This window comes from Paramisgurnus dabryanus, chromosome 8 (genome assembly GCF_030506205.2).
Source record: "Paramisgurnus dabryanus chromosome 8, PD_genome_1.1, whole genome shotgun sequence".
NCBI classification, from domain to species: domain Eukaryota; kingdom Metazoa; phylum Chordata; class Actinopteri; order Cypriniformes; family Cobitidae; genus Paramisgurnus; species Paramisgurnus dabryanus.
The window spans coordinates 9,371,782-9,390,788 of NC_133344.1; the positions used below are offsets into that span (position 1 = coordinate 9,371,782).

The 19,007-nt window shown below is 39.3% G+C and overlaps 2 long non-coding RNA genes across 2 annotated transcripts; both read right to left on the reverse strand.

Annotated features, from left to right (window-relative positions):
- Nucleotides 1-6,371: 6,371 nt before the first annotated feature.
- Nucleotides 6,372-11,056, reverse strand: LOC135771872 (uncharacterized). Its single transcript, XR_010543104.2, has 4 exons — nucleotides 10,511-11,056; nucleotides 10,181-10,284; nucleotides 7,709-7,780; nucleotides 6,372-7,623 (listed from the first exon to the last, which is right to left on the reverse strand). It is a non-coding gene; the product is annotated as an uncharacterized lncRNA (long non-coding RNA).
- A 4,644-nt stretch (nucleotides 11,057-15,700) lies between these two features.
- Nucleotides 15,701-17,852, reverse strand: LOC135771868 (uncharacterized). The gene is made up of 3 exons (XR_010543099.1): nucleotides 17,734-17,852; nucleotides 16,508-16,626; nucleotides 15,701-16,314 (listed from the first exon to the last, which is right to left on the reverse strand). It is a non-coding gene; the product is annotated as an uncharacterized lncRNA (long non-coding RNA).
- Nucleotides 17,853-19,007: the final 1,155 nt, after the last annotated feature.

Below are 19,007 nucleotides of genomic sequence, written 5' to 3' on the forward strand. Positions count from 1 at the left end.
AACTTTATGAAGTCATTTAGTATTATGTTAAATAAACATTTCGTCAATCATTCTGATGGTATCCGTTTTTACAGTTATGTGACATTCTGACAAAGGCAAAACATTTAAATAGGTTGATGAACTCTTGAAGGACATCAAGCATATGGAGATTGTTCATTTATTTCAAAGTCTTATTTCCTAACTCTGCCATTTCTGCTTCTGTGTGTAAATGCATGTATGTGTGTAAGCTTATTCTTCATTATACAACAGTTCTTTCTGGTTCTCGAATCTGATTGGCTAAGAGCTATGCGATATTGTGCTGATAACGGCACTGTAACCGCATCACCTTTCGTATCAGTCCGCCACCTAGTGAATGGAGGTCCTAAGCAGGCTCATCTCTGAATGGAAAAACACAGACGCGCTGTTTTGAATCACTCTCCATGTGTCTCATTAGTTTACTTGCTCATAAATCAGTCTGTGAATCCCCAATCGGAAGTAATTATTCTGTCAAAGATCAGCGCTCTTGGATGTTACGTTAAAGTTAATGGGAGAAATGTCTTGTCACATCGTGTGGACGATTAACACTTGGAAATAGGAATATAAACACTCGTTTTTTTCTGGAGCTATATCTTTTATCAGAACGCGAAAACACCGTGGAACTGCAGGTAAGCACCCCAGCTTTTAAATGTGGACATTGATCATTTACTTTATCGTGACGTGACTATTAAAACATGTTATGAGATATCGCCACTGGTATATTTATAAGCAGCATGCAAAAACATCTCTCTGACACTTATAAAAAACCGTTTTGTATAGTACTGACAAGAACAAAGTTTAATAATAATCGAGTGCTCGTATCGCGTTAAGATTAAATGAGAAAGCAATAGTAACGTTATACAAGTATAGTTTTATTAACTTTTACCTCGCGCCAAAACAATAACAACACAAAAGACACTAAATATGAATAAAAAAACAAGAAATAGTTTGATCATGACACCAAATACTGCTGATTTGGTCTCATTTTGACGATCATAAACAAACAAGGCCAACACGAGAGCCAGGGTATCTCTGTAAGAGATGTAGCCCAGAGAGGGCGGTGGTCAGCGGAGCGAGTGAACACAGACGTCCGTTCATGCTTTGGTTCTCATTCGTACCGAATCTCAGTAAGCAAACGTTCAAACAGGCGCTATCTTTACTAATCGACTGCAGATTTAAATATAATACATATACATTCTCGACTGAACTAATCTTAAAACTACACTTTGTGACCAAGAAACGGTAATATAAAGTAACGGCTTTTCCGTCCATTGAGTTATTATGAGATTCAAAGCAGCCGGAAGTTTTACCTGTCATTCTGGCCGCCCTCAAATCCGTGGCGGAAGAAGTAGTTCTCAAACAAAGAGGCTTTTAAAATAACTCCGTTGTTGTTTTCTAGTTTTCGTTTTTCAAACGTGTGCCGTCGAACTGTTGTATAAAAGCAATATCGCTCTCGGAGTCGTGTGATATAGCTCTATATCATCACGGCTGTGATTGCCTCCGGCACTCGGCCTACGGCCTCGTGCCTCTAGCCTAATCACAGCCGTGATGATATAGAGCTATATCACACTCCTACTCGAGCGATATTGCTTAATCATTGCTGTGTTATAGGTTAGCCCTGTGAGACTTATATCTCTATATCAGAACATCATAGAGAAATTGTGGTGGGCTGTTTTGTCTCATGTTAACAATTTTTGAAACATTTTGTGTGGCAATTCTTGCCAAGGCATGGACCGTCTCGGTTACGGATGTAACCCTCGTTCCCTGAGGGAGGGAACGGAGACGTCACGTCGTGACCGACGAATTGGGAACTCGCTTAGAGAGACCAATCTGCTTCGTATACTACTAAAACGCCAATGAACTTGGCATTGAGATATTTGCATAATGCTGGCGCCGCCCCGCCAGGTGCCTTTATAAGCAGCAGGTGCAAATAGGGAAATTAGCTTCTTTTCGCTGAGAAAGCCGGAAAGCGTGACCGGCCGTAACAGCAGGTGGCAGCACCTGTGGCGACGGGACGTGACGTCTCCGTTCCCTCCCTCAGGGAACGAGGGTTACATCCGTAACCGAGACGTTCCCTTTCAGTCGGTCACTACGACGTCACGTCGTGACCGACGAATTGGGAATCCCTACCAAAACGCCACTAGGGGCTGACCTCTTCCAGTGTCTGCGTAAAGCCCTCCGGTTCCACTTAAGGAGGAGGAGATAGGTTTTAGGGCAGAAGGCCGGGCACTAGATGTTCCTTTAACCCCACAGAAGTGCCAGCGACTGGGAAGCGCCCTACCTGAGCGGGATAGGAACGCTGCGGAAGCCACCACCCGTCTTAAGGGCTAATGGTGGGCGAAAGTCAACCGTAGTTGAGGAATAAAGACAGCCGTGGCTGTGTAAGCAAAGCAGTGCTCTGCTAAGGGAAACGTGGGCTGGTAGGATTAACCCCACGGAAAAATACTCACAAAGGAACCCGGTGGGACACAATGTGGAGCCCGAGCCAGACACGTAGGTTCGCGAGGATACAGCTAGTGAAAGGCTGACAGCCAATGCTCCGCAACAAAGGCTGCCAAGGCAGCGGAGGAAGAACAATTCAAACCATTACGCATTTTTGTTCTGAAGGCCTTCCATACTGACACAGTTATGAAGCATCAGTTGGAGGCTGCAAGCCGACCTGCGAGACTGTTCTCCGTGCTCCTCCTGGTGAGGAAAGAACACGAGAGGATACAGGCTCGATACGAACACTGTAAAATCTAGTGAACGTATTAGGTGTCGCCCAACCAGCAGCTCTACAGATGTCTGTTAGCGAGGAACCACGAGCTAAAGCCCAAGATGAGGCAACACTCCGTGTGGAGTGCGCTCTCAAATTAAAGGGGCAAGGAATACCCTGAAGATTATAAGCCAGGGCGACAGTATCAACTATCCAATGAGACATCCTCTGCTTAGTGACAGCTTTCCCTTTCTGCTGGCCACCATAACAAACAAAGAGCTGGTCTGAGGTCCTGAGGCTTTGCGTGCGAACCACGTAGAGTCGCAGTGCGCGTACGGGGCACAACAAAGCCAAGGTTGGGTCTGCGTCCTCCGGGGGCAGCGCTTGCAAGCTCACCACCTTATCTCTGAAGGGAGTGGTGGGAACTTTGGGCACGTAGCCTGGTCTGGGTCTCAGTGAGACAGCAGGACCAAACTAAAGCACGAATCGTCAACAGAGAATGCATGTAAATCCCCTACTCTCTTCATGGAGGCCAATGCTATCAGGGTCAGAGTTTTCATTGATAAAAACATCAGACTCGTAGACTGCAAAGGCTCAAAAGGGAGACCTGAAGGCTTCAGCACCATGGACAGGTCTCAGGCGGAAAGAGGGAGGGCGCGAGGGGTTTAGCCTACGAGCGCCTCTTAAAATGTAATAATTAAATCATGCTGGCCAACTGATCTGCCGTTGATAAGTGAGTGATAAGCAGAAATAGCGGCGATATCAACTTTAATGGCGGAGGGACAGCCTACCATCTAACCTATGTTAAAGATATAAAAGCACAATGTTAATGGGCATTCTCTGGGGTCCTTGCGTTTGCGAAGAGCACCGGGTGACGAAAAAGGTTTCATTTAAGCGCGTAAGCCCGTCTTGTGGACGGTGCTCGAACCGCGTCGATGGTGTTAGATACTGCTTGCGATAAATCACCTAAACCTTGCGCGCGCTCAACGACCATACATGGAAATCCCACAGGTCGGGGCGCGGGTGCCATAATGTGCCCCTTCCTTGAGAAAGAAAGTCTTTCCTCAGGGGAAATCGTCAGGGAGGGGCTGTCGCGAGGAGCATTAACTCTGAAAACCCATTCCTGGTAGTCCAGTACGGGCGACTAATAAAAAGGTTCTCCTCGTCCTGCCTGACTTTGCACAGTGTCTGCGCAATAAAGCTCACTGGAAGGAATGCGTATTTACGCACCCCCCGCGGCCAGCTGTGTGCCAACGCATCCACGCCGAGGCTGCCCTCGGTTAGTGAATAAAATAGGCGACAGTGGGTATCGTCCGGCGACGCAAACATATCCATCTACGCACAACCGAACTTCTTCCCAATTAGCTGGACCGTCTGGAGGTGGAGTCGCCATTCGCCGGGGGCGCAGCTCGGGAAGCGCGTCTGCCGCTGTATTGAGCGAACCCGGGATGTAAATGGCACGAAGGGACCTCAGATGCTTCTGACTCCAAAGGAGGAGATGACGAGCGAGATGCGACAGGTGACGAGAGCGCAAAACCGCCTTAACGGTAAATAACGCAACAGTCGCAATGTTATTGGTGTCGGCTAATACATCCTTCCCTCGCATCTCCATAGCGGAGCGTACAAGTCCCAGATATACAGCGCACCGCTCGCGGCAGTTGGGGTGCTATGCACACCCCTGAGACTGCAAGCCCGTCATACGTGGCTGATCATCCCGTGCTGAGGGCATTGCAATATACAGAATGCCAGGAGACCCCTCAGGGGCATATCTTCTATCGGAAATGCCGGGTCTACCACGGGGAAAAATTGAAATGACACGCAGGTGCAATGTTTACACGGTGTATGTCGGTGTGCCACGCTCTCCTCGAGACTCGATCGTAAGCCAACGCTGAAGCGGTCTCATATGAAGCAGCTCGGGCGGCGTCACAGCCGCAGCATGCTGTCATATGTCCAGGAGCTTCTGAAATTGTTTCAGAGGGACCGCGTACTTCCCTCGAATTAAACCGAGGCAAGTCAGAACTGACTGGTTGCGCGCTCTTGTTAAATACGCCAATTAGTCGATCGAGTCTTATTTCCATACTGAGAAAAAGGATCCTCCGCACGGGGCAAAGTTGCTCTTTCCCAGTCGACCTGAAGACTTAAACGAGCGAGATGCCGAAGCATTAACTCTCTGTGTTCGCGCACGTCTGCCAAGAACGGGCTATTATAAGTCGACGTAGAAAAAAGCAGAATGCGAACAACGCTCTCTCTCTGACATTTTAATGCCGTGACTAGCACATGGAGACACGGAGAGAGAGAGACAGCTCGAATGGTGTACTTAGTATTAAAATGCCCACCCCACGACGCAGAGCGAAAAACGGTCTAAAGCGAGGGGAGATGGACACATAAAGTACACGTCTTACAGGTCTAAGGCTGCAAACCGATCTGAATATTGAAATACGAGCCTCGGCGTTATCATCCAAAAAGAACATCTTCGTAGAGCCGGTGCGTAAATCAAATCGATCGTAACCCGCCGCGTATTTTGGGTACTATGAGATAAGGCTGGAAAAACCCTATCATCATCATCATCTCGGTAAGAGGGACCGGCTCGAACATCCTTCGCCAACAGGATATCGACTTTTGCACGCAGTACATGTGCATCGGACGCTTTCACCACAGTGAAACGAAAGCCCGAATTTTGGGGTGTGCCGGATTCGTACCCGAGGCGGATCGTGCGTAAAACCCAACGAAACGGGCTGGGAACTGAAGCCAAGCACCCAGGCACCGTACGAGGAGAAATAACGACACTACCGAAGTACCCGCGGTGGGGCAGCGAAGTGAGACAGGTGGGACTGCCGGTGCGTCTGCTGTGACAGCATAAACATCTACAGTATGTGTGTGTGACACTGACCTGAGCCCGCTGAGGGTAACGGTCGTCTGGTCTCCTCTACGGAGAGCGCAGACTCCGATGAGGGTGCTGGTGGTCCAGTCTCCTCAGCGGAGAGCTCGGACTCCTCAGGTCACCCGCTGGCGATAGAGGAGAGGTAGGGGAGCTGGTGTGTACCCGCCCAGGTGAAAAAAAAGTGCACTAAAATACACTTTATTTAAGTACACTTAGTACACTTTTCCACAATATACTAAAAGTGCTCTATTTTCGCACACTAATTTTGAACTTACTATACTAAAAAGTAGTATTTAGTACTTCTTAAGATGAACTTAATACCATCTTAGTGTACTCAACTGTGCTATTTTGAGACACCATGAAGTTGAACTAAAATGTATTTTTAACATACTAGGTCTGTATTTAAAAAAAATATATTTAATTATAACTTGAAGTACACTTGAACCCACCTTTAAGCATTTTAAATATACTTTAAAGTATACTAATGGTATGTTAAAATAATATTCCTAATGTATTCCCAGGTGAAAAAAGTTCACTAAAATACACTATTTAAGTACACTTTCCACATTATACTAAAAGTGCTCTATTTTCTCACACTAATTTTGAACTTAGTATACTAAAAAGTAGTATTTAATACTTCTTAAGATGAACTTAATACCATCTTAGTGTACTCAACTGTGCTATTTTGAGACACCATGAAGTTGAACTAAAATGTATTTTTAACATACTATGTCTGTATTTAAAAAAATATATTTCATTATAACTTGAAGTACACTTGAACCCACTTTTAAGCATTTTTAAATATATTTTAAAGTATACTAATGGTATGTTAAAATAATATTCCAAATGTATTCCCAGGTGAAACAAGTTCACTAAAATACACTATTTAAGTACACTTTCCACATTATACTAAAAGTGCTCTATTTTCACACACTAATTTTGAACTTAGTATACTAAAAAGTAGTATTAAGTACTTTTTAAGATGAACTTAAAACCATCTTAGTGTACTCAACTGTGCTTTTTTGAGACACCATGAAGTTGAACTAAAATGTAATTTTAACATACTAGGTCTGTATTTAAAAAATATCTTTAATTACAACTTGAACCCACCTTTAAACATTTACGAATCTACTTTAAAATATACTAGTAGTATGTTAAAATAATATACCAAATGTATTCCCAGGTGAAAAAGTTAACTAAAATACACTTTAAGTTCACAACCTTAAGGTACCAAAAGCTCTTTATTTTCGTGCAGTAAATTGTGCTTAATATACTAAAAAGTAGTATTTAGTACTTGTTAAGACAAACTTAAGACAATCTAAGTGTACTCAACTGTGCTATTTTCTAAAATTGTATTCAGTTACAACTTGAAGCACATTTGAACCCACCTTTTAAACATTTATAAATGTAATTTAATAATTTCAGATATAATAATATTACATAAATAATATAGCATACAAAATGAAATAATAATATATTGCCCACACATTTGTATACATAAAATAAATCATTTCTAATGTACTGTATGTGACATTTGAATTACAGTCAAGTTTACTATTAGAATGTTATACATGTACTATTTTACCTGCATGTTTGCCACCAAAACATGTTTTAACTCATTCTAAAATGATACCTATTCTGTATTCATACATACGAACCGGTTTCTTCCATCATTAACAACTAATTAAATGTTAAAGAAACAACTAAGTATGTATTTACTGCTATTGAAATGATTTTACAATATAAAACAAAGATCAGTGAAATGCAATGAGCTACTTTTATCAAATTGTGGAACATTAATACATCAATAGGAAAAGTACACTATGAATATGCAACCATTGAATAATTATATAATCATAATGATGTAATTCTCTAAACAAAAAGTTACTGGACAAATGCAGAAGTGCATTTGAACTTACTCGAGATAAACCTACAAATGGCTGAACCAAAACACAGAGAAGTTTAAATGTCACGTTTAAGTGGAGGGTCACTTCTTCTTGCCATTCAGACACTGAAGACTTAATCACAAGGTCTGTGAAAAGGAAACAGAATATATACAAAATTAACCAATAATTAATGAACATATGCATTAGAATTTTGTTAACTTCTCAGTTTACCTTTTAAAGCTTTGACCGTGTCCTCATCAAGCTTGACATGAGTGTCCGTTTGATCCGTCGCTACATGGCACTCTACAAGTTACATTGAACATAGGGTTATAGGAGGTTTAACTCACTGACACTGATATAATGCAACCTGTGTGTATTACAGGATATTCTTTACTTTGATAATTGTGTTTTATTTTAACCAAGGGCATTTTCCATTGAAATGTCTATTGTGGTCTTGCTTACAAGAAAAGTTCACCTCTGTTTAAGGAGATTTAAGGAAATCAGAAGTCATGCCAATGGACTGACTCTATGCACGCTTAACTTCCACAATTGACTCAAGGCTGCTCTTAAGTTTCTGATGCGGGAGATTTAAAGCAGAGTGACAGCAGAATCGCTAAAATTACTTGTTTGCTGGATTTACCCAAATTTACAACCTATGATGTGTGAAGAATTGTCCAGATGTGCAAACTGAGAAAGGTTGCAAGTAGGGATGCATATCAATTAATCGCGATTAATCTATAGCAGAATAAAGGTTTTTGTTTACATCATATATGTGTGTGAACTGTGTATAATAATTATGTATATATAAATATGCACACATGCATGTATAATTTTAAGAAAAAAATATATTTATATACTAAGTATTTATATTTATATATAATATAAATTATACATAAATATACAAATGTATATACATATGTAAACATTGCTTAAATATATACATGCATGTGTGTGCATTTAACTATACAAAGTTATTATACACAGTACACACACATATATGATGTAAACAAAAACTTTTATTCTGCTATAGATTAATCACGATTAATTGATATGCATCCCTAGTTGCAAGTTTTATGTGTTGTCTTATCTCTGTAATCATTAAGATATATTCAGCTAGCCTGTACTAGCAGTGCTTACATTGTGCTGTTTTTTACAATTCGTCCAGCAGGCTAATCACGTTAGTAATATATTATTGTCTTTGTAATGTGTCCGGTCCAACATCCAATAGGAAAATTCAACTGCAGTACAGGGCTCAAAATTAACTTTTTTTTGGTAGCACTGGTGCTCACAACTTTAAAGAGTTAGGAGCACCAGCAAAAATTTAGGCGCTTTTATCCAAAAATTAAAAAGCACCACAACTACAATGTATATGTTAATAGATTTATTTTATTAAAATAAAATGCAACCACCAGGCTTTACATATCCTATGGCCAGCATTTAAATTTGGTCTTTTATTTTATATTTTTTACTGCATAGATTCCTAAATTAATACCCAACTGCTTTTGAAATAGTATAGCAATAATAATTTACCAATTACAGATTACAGGTAAAATGATTAAGATTACAATAGAAAATCTAGCAAACACGTAAAACACTGATTAATTGGGACATTTACAAAAGTGACCTTAATATAGAAGGCTTAATATAGAAGGCTAATATTGGTATTGATAACTGCATTACCAGGATGCTATTACTACTAAATATGTTTTTAAAAATATATTTTTTTATAAAAACATACCATCAACATTGTCGTGTTCCACATCAACATGGACCACAAGGATGTTTGTCGGATGTCCATTCACCAGCGCATGCGCACATACACTATCAAACACTCTTTGACAGACAGGTCGGTGTCTCCATCAATAATGAACACATTTGTCATGACACTATTTGTGTTTTTAGCACTTTCGCCATGTTTAAGCAAGTTCTGGCGCTTAAAATGTTTTGATTCCGCCACCAACGCCGTTTTACAGGATTTACAGTAAGCAAAGTAAGTTACATCGAGCCATTTTCATAGAGGAGACACTCGAAATCTTTAAGCCACTCTCTCTGAAAGGTTTAACGTCAAGCCTTATTTTCCGGTGGTGGAGTCGCATTTGAATCCGGATCGTCGTCATTAATTACAGTAGAAACATTGGCTGTAGTCGGCTTGTTCTCGTCATGCTCGCGGTGCGTCTTATTTTCGCGCTTCACGTACCAACGTAGCACGGCAACAAGGAATGACTGACGCTCATATTAGCCAATCTGCGGTCTTCATTAAACGTAAGAACTTAATGGTGAAATTTGATTGGTTATGTAACGTTGGAGAGAACACTGAACCTGGGACAGCAGCACGCAGCATCACAATCTAAATCAAGTCGCACCACAACAAAATGGGCAGTCGCAGAAATGCTCCCAAATATATTTTAAGGTCGCACAGATTAAATTTCGGTCGCATATGCGAACAAAATATTCGCAATTTCGAGCCCTGACAGTAGCCACCGTTCAACCTGAAGAGGGCAGCACTCAGACGTTTTTACAACATTGTAGTATTGAAACACTTTATATCCAAATGTCAAAAAACTTACACTAATAAAGCATCATTCTTACAGATCATTAACTAAAAAAGTTGGTTTAGGGTTTAGTTACTCTATAAACATTAGCATTAGAAAAACACAAAAGTTATCTAAATGTTATACAAATACTGTAGAACTAAAAACTTACCACCAAGAATAAGTATTTTTACGGGCTGTATCTTCATCTGTTCATCTCTACTTCGACTTATTAGATATTCTCGGCTCTGATTGGTCAATTTGAATGCCGCTGTGCTAAAAAAAGACAGGCTGTTATGATTTCTGAAATACAACAAGAGAAATGAAATGCCTAACTTAACTTTACTCACAAAAAAAATGTAACGTTATGTTCCAAAAGCCACACAACATACACGCTTTAAGAAGCTGGGTTAAAATTAAGACATACTGTAATACTAAATGTTCTACTTATTTAATAGTTCACTAAAAATAAAAAGCAAAAATCTGTCATCACTTAACTTACCCTCATGTTCTCTCATTCATCTTCAAACAAAAACCGATGTACTTGAAATAAAAATCCAAGAAACGTATATTTCCCCTCGATGTCAGATCCACTTGATACTTAAAAACTGCTCACATTTCAAAAAGTAAATCGCAACAGCAATAAAAAACATCGCCGAAGTAATCCATGTGAATCGCGTTGTTTCAGCCAAGTCCTCTGATGATCACTATATATAATTTAACAGTTTTAGTTTCAACTTTTAATCCACATTTACCAACGATCACGCACGTTGTGTATCGAACAACTGAATCAGGAAGCCAATGTGACGTACTGAATCCCAAGAACCAATGAGGTTTAGTCAGGTCCGTCACGTGTGTTGTTTGAATATAAACAATAACAAATTTATGTGGATTAACTTTGTAAAAGCAATATATAATGCAAGTTCAATGATATGATGTTGAAATTGCAATGTTAGCCTATTTAAATTAATGTACATGTTTAAAAAAATATATGTTTTTTTCTAAATACACTAAAACTTCTGTAAAAGTATGCTTGTGTTTAACATACTTTTTTTTTAAATGTGTAATTAAACATATATTTTTTCCCAGCGTACCTCTAGTGCTCTTTTTAGAAATACGTTAAATGTATGCTTGAGTTTAGCATACTTTTTTAAAGTGTAATTAAAGATATAATTATTACCAGCGTACCTCTAGTGTACTTTTTAGAAATACATTAAAAGTATTCTTGAGTTTAGCATACTTGTAAAAAGTGTAATTAAAAATATAATTATTACCAGTGTACCTCTAGTGCACTTTTTAGAAGTACATTAAAAGTATGCTTGAGTTTAGCATACTTTTTTAAAGTGTAATTAAAGATATAATTATTACCAGCGTACCTCTAGTATACTTTTTAGAAATACATTAAAAGTATGCTTGAGTTTAGCATACTTTTTTAAAGTGTAATTAAAGATATAATTATTACCAGTGTACCTCTAATGCACTTTTTAGAAATACATTAAAAGTATGCTTGAGTTTAGCATACTTTTTTAAAGTGTAATTAAAGATATAATTATTACCAGCGTACCTCTAGTATACTTTTTAGAAATACATTAAACGTATGCTTGAGTTTAGCATACTTATAAAAAGTGTAATTAAAAATATATTTATTACCAGTGTACCTCTAGTGCACTTTTTAGAAATACATTAAAAGTATGCTTGAGTTTAGCATACTTTTTTAAAGTGTAATTAAAGATATAATTATTACCAGCGTACCTCTAGTATACTTTTTAGAAATACATTAAAAGTATGCTTGAGTTTAGCATACTTATAAAAAGTGTAATTAAAGATATATTTATTACCAGTGTACCTCTAGTGCACTTTTTAGAAATACATTAAAAGTATGCTTGAGTTTAGCATACTTTTAAAAAGCATACTTTTAAAAAGTGTAATTAAACATATATTTGTTACCAGCTTAACACTAGTGCACTTTTTAGAAATGCATTAAAAGTATGCTTGAGTTTAGCATACTTTTAAAAAGTGTAATTAAGCATATATTTATTACCAACGTACTTGTAGTACACTTTTTTGAAATACATTTAAAAGCTATTTAACATATTTTTAATACACTTTAAATAAGCACGTTGGGAATACAAATGTACTAAAAACATATTACTTAAATTTTAAGTATATTTTTAATACATTAAATACTACTTTTTTTTCACCTGGGCGCTCACGGCTCTCTCGATCCTCCGGAGACCTAGAGAGGGAAGAGGAATGCACTCTTATGTGTGGTTAAGTGGGTACCGGCCGAACAGCCGGTGGAACATATGCAAACCAAGGATTTTCCACCCGACCCACTATCGGGGGAAGGAGCTCCATCTCCTGAAGAGTGATCCTCTGCCAATCCGGGTCGCCCTTCACTGGCCACTTAAACTCCCGAATTTCACGGGAAGCGGCTAAGCGGGCGGGGCGAGCTGCTGACGACCGGTTCCCCTGCGCTGCCGAGATGGGGTCCGAGGAGGGGAACGGAGGTGGTCGCCGCAGGACGCCGATGGCAAGAGGCAGACTGAGGAGCCGGCGTGGTGGACCAAGGGCAGCTCTCTTCCGCCGGGGCGTGACCTAGGAGATCGCCTCAGTCTGCGCAGCGGAGCTGTACGACTCCCCTGGCTCGCCGAAGAGGCCGGTCTGTGAGACAGGAGCATTCAAGTTGTTCTCGTCTGCGTCCGTCATGTCAGCCAGACACAGCCAAAGGTGGCGATCTTGAACCACTGTGGTGGACATCGCACGACTGAAGGCCGCGGCCTCCCTCGTAAATCCTTGGTGAGCCTGCAGCAACGTTATTGCGTGCAGGGCCGAAGCCGCCTCTCCGGCATGCCTGATGGGCAGCGTCCGTAACCGGACGACTGTCTACAAACACGGGAGGGAAGGGTTGGGTGGTCCCTCCAGGAACGCATCCCGCTCCACTGAAGGGGTCCCCGGCCTTAGCGGCTCCGTTGGTGAGGGAGGTGAGGGGTGAAAGCTGAACGGCCGGACGGCCGCAATCACGTCAGCTCTTCGTGCCGTCGGGAAAGAAAGGCACAGAAGGAGAGGACCGAGAGGCCCGAACAGCTCCGAAGTACCAATCATGTGGGCGGGACGGTTCGGGCGGATAGGGGTTAACCTTTCCAACTCTACCGTCTCCGCCGCTCGAGCGGGCACGGCCGCCATCTCCGGAACGACTCTGCCTCGGAGGAAAAATGGACACCCCTCTGATGCTGCAGAAGTGACGGGACCAGAAGGAGGTCCAATGGATTCGGCAGACATCGTAGAACACGACTCTGCAGTCTCCACCGGAGCCTCAACCGGCTGAGGATGAGAAGGCCGGTAGGTGGAGGACGCATCCTCCGTCCTACTCAGCGTAGTGACGCGAAGGGCGCCCTGCGAGCGCTTGACAGCCGCACCATGGCGGCGTCAGCACTGCAAAGGCGCGGACAGCGTTCCCGTAGAAACGACAGTCGTCTCCGCAATCCAAGAGGGTTATGCTCTCACAGAGAGAACAGAAACTCTCCACGAACGCAGCCCCGGAGTGCTCGATGCCTGAGCACGAAGACAGCGCTCGTGACCGTCACTGGAACCCTTATACTTCTCGCATCCAAGATCGCACGGCGAAAAGCTATCCTGAAAAGGACGCTGATCTCCGCATATACGAGAGAGTGGCTGCCTTTAAAAAGACACAGAGCTCTCACGTATCACTCTTTTAGGGAAATCACTCTTTAGGTGCTCAGCTGATGATGCCCACAGGGAAGGCAACGCACACACTAAACTCAAAACAAAAAAGATGCAGAGCCGTGGAATACTGCGAGCGTCCGCTGTGTTAGTACTGCTTGTCAATCAACTTCAGCAACCGTTCCCAGAAGAGCAGAGAGTAGCTTCTCAGTAGCAGATAAAGCCGGCTTTCGAAGCGAAAAAGCTAATTTCCCTATTTGCACCTACTGCTTATAAAGGCACCTGGCGGGGCGGCGCCAGCATTATGCAAATATCTCAATGCCAAGTTCATTGGCGTTTTAGTAGTATACGAAGCAGATTGGTCTCTCTAAGCGAGTTCCCAATTCGTCGGTCACGACGTGACGTCGTAGTGACCGACTGAAAGGGAACACATTATATTTTCTTCAGAAAATGGACCTAATTGGTAACATGTTAGTATTTCAGATTCTAAGTAGATTTGATAACAATGCAGCAAATATACAAAGGCATGCCCTTAAAGGTCTTAAAGGGGTCATATTATGAGATTTTTTAAGATGTAAAAATTGTGCTGTTTTTGGGTGTTTCCTTTAAAATGCGAATGAGCGGATGAAATGCAAACACTGATCAAAATGATGGTGGTTTGTTGCAATTGAAACTCAATTGAGCTGTCAATTATTTTTTTTCTCTCTGCACTAAATGGCAGTGCTGTGGTTGGATAGTGCAGATAAAGGGGGCGGTGTTATTGTAATTCGCCTTGCTACCTACCTCACAAAACAGGCAAAATTTGAACGATGTCATTTTTCACATGGTTACAGAGAATGGTTTCCCAAACATATTACTGGGTTGATCTGTTTCACGTTAAAAGAAGTTTGATAACAGCAGCGTTTTTAAGACTAATTTTTAACGTTTTCTATGTTGATAGAAGCACTGGGGACCCAATTATAGCACTTACACATGGAAAAAGTCAGATTTAAGGTCCCAGATCGCTTGAACCCCGGTAATCGCTGCTTGCAGCTATATTTATTATTAATTTTATTTATTTATTTTTCTCTTTTTTTATTTATTTATTTATTTTTCTCTGTGTAAACTATGTATGTTAATGTAGTAAGATCTGTTATGTGTCTCCCCCTGTTATATATGTTATGTAATGTTGTATGCTTTCTTTTATGTAATGTTTAGTGAACATGAAAAAAAAAAAAACCCTAAGAAGGCATTAACACAGAGATGACTGTGTAAAAAAGTCACTAGAACTGCAAATAACTGGTTGTTTACAATTCAGATGTCCAGATATGATTTTAAACACTTTTAAGCTTTAAAATCATCCTTAGAGTTCTTTAATGCACTCTGTGTGACCCACTTAAGGGTCCCTTTTGGAAAACAGGATGGACACATCCATCACTACAATTCTTAAAATAACATTAATAAATACATACTAGAGATGTGTGCTTCAGACCTGTGTTGTTAAAGTAGTAGTATTAGGCTAATATTTAATCGAATTAAAGCAACACCAAAGAGTTTTTTTACCTTAAAATAACGTTTCCAAAAAAGTTTCAGTGCACTTTCGTAAATACTGCAGCATTGCTGGCTCTGATTGGATTGTAGGTCTGCCGTAAAGCAAGTTTTTGTAGTTTTCACTCGAACTACAGGACCACTACCCGATGGTTGGAAACTTCTTTAGTGCGGTTTTGGCCGATAGAGGGCTGCAAAGCGAATGTGAAAGTGCCATTCACCCTGTTTAGAGTGGATGATGAACAATTACGCGTCTAACCTGTAGGGGGAGCAAAGAGCAATAACTCTTTAGTGTTGCTTTAAGTTTATAGTAAGACCAAAGTACTGCTATTAGAAATATGTGTGCATTCAGGTTGAGACAAATGACTGGTTGAGGACTCAACTGTTACTGATCTTAATTTCTGCTATTATTGAATATTTACACAACAAGTAGCACTACTTTTCATTCAAATATGTTTTTATTTCCTTAGGCAGGTAACATACTATAACAAGGTTGTCAGCAGAACATAAGCAGTGTTACAGTGTATGAATATTACACAATACACATTAAACAATAATAGAAATTAAAGGTTTAAAATAGTCATGTCATTTTCATGTGTCTGTGACTTTCGGGCAAAGAGGCGTTTACATCCAGCGTTGCTTTCACACTGATAAGATGGCAAATTATGTGCTATTGCCTTCAGTTTTGCTTTCAGTGCTTCTATTGTATCCTGTTTCCAGACCTTTTTAAAAGCAAGGGCTTTAATTCCATGATACGTTTGTAACATTGTAAGGCTACCTTTAATGGTATATTTTCCATTGTCTGCTAAACATGTTGTCAAACAGGGTGAATTTACAGTGAAAAAAATCACACATTTGTCTTTCACATTTAAGATATCTTTCAGATGATTTTTCAGGCGAAACTCTGAATGCTCTGTTTTTTTACCTTTCAGAGCTTTCGCAGCTATGAGGTTATTGCTCACATAGACCTCGTTGTTCTGAATTCTGTTTTTCACTTCATCCGTTATCAAGTCGTTGCCCGAATATTTGGAGTGTGCAAGACAGTTCTCCTTCTCAACTCTGAAGGCTATGGCATATTGGCCTAATTTACCCAACCTAAAACATGAATACGTAAAAAAATATTATGTGCAAGAGTTTGCTAAATTTACGATTTACGAAGAAAATGTTTAGTTTAGGCATGCAATTTAAAAATATTTCAATTGATAATAATTTGTAAATTATGATGCATTTCTAAACTTTTAATTTATTTTACCATATTTTGGACATGATTTTTAAATGTACTGCTTACTTGCTCTCAAAGGTTTTCACGATACGTGCAAGGGTTTGTGGGTCCAAATTGTGATCCTGTGCACTTAGAGTAAAAAAGAGAAAGATCCAGACGAGGCTCTTCTTTACCACAGTAAGAATCTAAACCAAACACACACACATATTGCAAACAATTTAAAGTGACTTACTGTGCATTGCAAGATATATATTTTACCAGTATGCGACAATTCAATTGAACAAAAAGTCTTAAGATTTACAGTAATTGCTGATGCCTGAGGTAAATATATAAAAAAAATATTGTGAAGTGAAAGACTAAGTTTCTAGTATTGTCCATAAATGGTTAAATTTAATTAAAGCACTGTATGTTTAAAGTTATTTTTAAAAGGTCACTTGTGACACTCTGTGACGCTTTTGATTGGTAAGTTTAATTGTGTGTTTAAATAATATAATAATAATAATAATAATTATATATAATATATATAATAATAATAATAATAATAATAATAATTGTTTTATAATTATTTATTCATTATTTAATCGATAAATATTTTGACTATACTCTACAATGTCTTTCCAAATTGTTTGCAATGAATTTGATTGCGTAAGACCTCACAAATCTTGCACACACTGCATTTAACTGTCTTAAAAATGCTTGATCATTTTTAACTCAGCATTGGGTCAAAAAGGAACAAGCCCAGCCCATTGGGTTGTAATTAAATCTATGATGGGTTGTTTTAACTCATTGTTGGGTCAAATATAAAAAAATGGTTTATTTAACCCAAGGGCTTGGCTTGTCCCTTTTTGACCAAACCCTGGGTTATCCCAGCATTTTTTGGGGCAGTTTCCCAGAAAGGAGTTTTTCTAGTCCCAGACTAAAATGCTTTTTAAGATGCCTTAATTTACAAACATCTTGCATGGACATATCTTGACATACATATATCAGTGCCATTGTTTAGTCTCAAGATGCACACCAGTATTGTTTTTTTTGTAAGGTATGTTTGTAAAAATATAACTATATAACCAAATATAACTAAGGCCTAGTCCTGGATTTATCTAAACCTAAACTGGGAAACTGCCCCTTTAGTCTATATCCCAGGCTACCTATGACATGATAAAGGTTTCAGATGGTCTTTTAGGAACATTTAGGCTAACATAAGGGCCTTCAATTGAAAACATCTGTACAAACATCAGAGAGTTCATTTAAAACAAAAAAGTTTGCTCATTGAAAAGTATTAAAGTGAAACTTACCATTGTGGCATGAATTATAAAGATGCTGAAATGTTGAAAGCTGATGTACAACCGTTTCTTTTCTGATGATAATAATAAAGAATAAACAAAGCTTATATAGTGCCAACTGTGCCAGGAACTAAAATATGATTGGTTCAGTGTGGGTTTAAAGTTTTGCTTATACTGTAGTGTTTAACCAAGGTGAGGAGTTTCAATTCTCACGGATGCTTCCACAGAGGAAGTTTCTGGTAGTATGAGAGCAACAGAAATGAGAAAGAAGAGAAGAAATGAACAGTAAAGAAGCTGTATCTGAAGGTAAACATTTTTTCTGTATGTGTGTTCCCATAAGATCAAATCCAAACCTGTAATTTAGAAGAATATAGCCCCGGTGACGGCATTTAGCTCCAAAATCTGAAATAAATGAATTTTATAAAAATACATAGGGTTACACTTTATTTTGATAGTCCACTTTAGACATTCTACTAACTATAAATAACTTTGCAACTACATGTCAACTAACTTTCAATAATTTGCAACTATACGTCAACTAACTGTCATTAGAGTATTAGTAGAGTGTAAGGGTTGGGGTTAGGGAAGAGGTTTGGGTTAGTGGAATAAGTTGACATGCACATGCAAAGACACTAATAGTCAGTTGAATGTCTGTTGAGATATCATCACAATAAAGTGTTAGTAGATATTAAGCAGACAGTCTACTAATTCACTAAAGATTGGTAGTTGATAAGTAGTTGCAAAGTTACTTATAATTAGTAAAATGTCTAAAGTGGACTATCGAAATAAAGTGTTACCATACATAGACATAATATAATCTACACAAGAACATACTATTATCCACATAAAACTACTCTCAACATACTTTTATAACATTTCACACACATAAACATCAGTCCTCACATAAGATATTATTCGAGCCAGCCTTTAAGGCTATGTAATCTGTGCAAGCAATGTTATTTAAATGTTTTCATTAAAGTATGTTAATAATAACAGTCAGGTGATCACTTCCTGACAGTACGTATTTTACAAGGTGGCTAATTCGTATTAATTGGTGTGATTTTTTTTACTATTTGTCTTGAACCCTGTGCTGTTGGCGTTTGGGCTGGATTTCGTTATTGGTTTTTATGATAATCATATGTTTTTGCATAATTACCTTTCTTATGATTTCATACAAATTAGCCAACTCATAAAATATGTACGAATTCTTGTGAGATCAGGCTGGGAAGACTCTGATGCTATGCTTGATGTTGTAATTAATGCCATCAGTGTTTACAGTGAAGTGT